The sequence below is a fragment of the Lactuca virosa genome, unplaced genomic scaffold (genome assembly GCF_052849685.1).
Source record: "Lactuca virosa cultivar CGN04683 unplaced genomic scaffold, Lactuca_virosa_CGN04683_v6 scaffold_218, whole genome shotgun sequence".
Taxonomy (NCBI): domain Eukaryota; kingdom Viridiplantae; phylum Streptophyta; class Magnoliopsida; order Asterales; family Asteraceae; genus Lactuca; species Lactuca virosa.
The window spans coordinates 1-2,500 of NW_027629987.1; positions in this window are offsets into that span (position 1 = coordinate 1).

The following is a 2,500-nucleotide window of genomic DNA, read 5'->3' on the forward strand; positions in this document are numbered from 1 at the left end:
ATGCCCATGAACGACCAAGGGAACAAGGCCATGAACGACCAATGGAACAAGGCACCTTGCCACACACATGCCCATGAACGACCAAGGGAACAAGGCACCTTGCAACACACACGCCCATGAACGACCAAGGGAACAAGGCCATGAACGACCAATGGAACAAGGCACCTTGCCACACACATGCCCATGAACGACCAAGGGAACAAGGCACCTTGCCACACACACGCCCATGAACGACCAAGGGAACAAGGCACCTTGCAACACACACGCCCATGAACGACCAAGGGAACAAGACACCTTGCCACACACATGCCCATGAACGACCAAGGGAACAAGGCCATGAACGACCAAGGGAAAAAAGCACCTTCCCACACAAACACCCATGAACGACCAAGTGAACAAGGCTTCTTCCCATACACAACCCCATGAACGACCAAGGGAACAAGGCTACTTCCCACACAAACACCCATGAACGACCAACTGAACAAGGCTACTTCCCACACAAACACCCATGAACGACCAAGTGAACAAGGCTTCTTCCCACACACTACCCCATGAACGACCAAGGGAAAAAAGCACCTTCCCACACAAACACCCATGAACGACCAAGTGAACAAGCCTTCTTCCCACACACAACCCCATGAACGACCAAGGGAACAAGGCTACTTCCCACACAAACACCCATGAACGACCAACTGAACAAGGCTACTTCCCACACAAACACCCATGAACGACCAAGTGAACAAGGCTTCTTCCCACACACTACCCCATGAACGACCAAGGGAACAAGGCATCTTGCCACACACATGCCCACGAACGACCCAAGCCCATCCTCACCGGTCTAAGGAACAAGGGGCCTTGACACACCATGAGCTGATTTCTAAGCAAGTCAAACGATGAAGGGAGAAAAGTGTTGTAACCGAGTCCGTTTAAGTGTTGTAGTTCCTACTTAATACATAGTCAATTGAAGTTTTAGTTCCAATCCGAACTGCTCGGAGCTAAGGCACCAAAACATCACATTCCATGCCAAAATCAAAAACACAGCTTGAGATGTACTCAAACTTATGTCTGTGTTCTTCCGAGTTCATCTAAGCGACTTATGAATAGCTAAAAGCCTTATCTGCCTGCCTATCACTAGGCGAAGGGGAAAAAAACCCGAACATGATATAATTACATTTCAAGTCCATTCGTCTATGTTAACAATGACCCACACAACGTTTCAATGACATTCCTACTTGATTTGAGCGACATATCAACAAGTAGGGAACCAAACACTTCAAGGCATGGCCAAAAATAGGCCACATACATTTATGCCCCAAACATGACATTTTTTTTATTTCAAAGCCTTTCATTTATAATAAAAAGCATCCCTACAACATTTCGTGTGAATCCGAATTAATTCGAGCGAGTTATGGACACATTCGCAAAATTATGCATCCCTGGGCAAATCAATGTCTGTTCCTGTCACCAAGCTCTTTGTGCAATATGTATATATAGGGGAACCATGGGACTGCTTCCCACCGGCGCCCCACTTGGTGTCTAGCGCCCAACGCTCTCGAGGCTGGCACGCTCGAGGCATGGCCAAGGCGCCCGGTCTTCACGAAAACGAGGCCAAAACTCCCCCCATAGACGCCCCACTCCCGTGTCCCCTCCCCCCGACGTCTTGCGTGTCCAAAAATTATGCATCATCAGGGAAATCAATGTCTGTTCCTGTCACCAAGCTCTTTGTGCAATATGTATATATAGGGGGTACCATGGGGTCTCATTCGCATAGGTGCCCGGCATGTGGGATGGGCAACTAAGAATCGTGAGGCTGTATCGGCACCAACAGGGCAAGCCAAGCCAAGCCCCACGACCCATGTATGAGGCCACCCCCCAAACACGTTGCCTTGGAATTCTCGAACGATGACCTGAAAACTAGCCCCGTTGCCTTCATTTTCCTCGACACGTTGCCTTGATTTCTCGAACGATGACATGAAAACTAGCCCCGTTGCCTTTATTTTCCTCGACACGATGACCTGAAAATGAGCCCCGTGGCCTAGATTTTCCTCGACGTCGCGAGCATACTAAAAATTATGCATCCTCAGGGAAATCAATGTCTGTTCCTGTCACCAAGCTCTTTGTGCAATATGTATATATAGGGGGGTGGCCGTGAGTGAGCACGGCAAGGGGTGAACGCGCCAGACGGCCTTTGAGCGTGATCTTGGGTGATGGTTGCTTAGTTCCCGTGTTGCTTACATAATACCCTTCCGAGTGGTGGCCTTGACAGGGCGTTTGGATGCCTTGTTAGGTCTCTGCGACAACGTTCCAGTGTTGTGGTCTCGCCTTGCAGTGCGGGATGAATCTGTTTGTGTGGTAGTAAAATCACTCTGTGTGTGCTAATCTTTCGTTCGACGTGCTACTGGTGCCTGCCAGCATTTGATTTGTGCTGATGATCGGGAAAACATAGGCGTTAAAGTGGCATGTGTTGCTTTTTGTGATACTACTACGGTACGCTGGTGTA